Source organism: Penaeus monodon, chromosome 20 (assembly GCF_015228065.2).
Source record: "Penaeus monodon isolate SGIC_2016 chromosome 20, NSTDA_Pmon_1, whole genome shotgun sequence".
Lineage (NCBI taxonomy): Eukaryota > Metazoa > Arthropoda > Malacostraca > Decapoda > Penaeidae > Penaeus > Penaeus monodon.
In genome coordinates, this window is record NC_051405.1 from 26,089,804 (window position 1) to 26,090,073 (window position 270).

The window sequence follows — 270 nt, forward strand, 5'->3', positions numbered from 1 at the left end:
TGCATAGTAAACAACGAACTGCAGTCTGCTTACTTTTCAATAAAAGTCAACGAATCGTGTTTAAAACCTTATCCTTAGCTCTTGATTTATTTTCTCTCTTTCTCTCTGATGTTTTACCATTTCTTCAAAGCAAAAGTTCTCTGTTTGTTGTTTCGTATTTTGAAGTGCCATGGCAACCCGTGGAAGCCGTTCGATATTAGTTTTCCAGCCAAGATCAATAGCGCATTTATTACTTTATGGCAACCGCGGGTGACAACTAATGGATGGGGA

General features: G+C 38.5%; 1 protein-coding gene across 1 annotated transcript in view; it reads right to left on the minus strand.

Annotated features, from left to right (window-relative positions):
• LOC119585956 overlaps positions 1-270 on the minus strand; it is a gene marked incomplete at its 3' end in the record, with an annotated part of 87,813 nt that overhangs the window by 52,345 nt on the left and 35,198 nt on the right.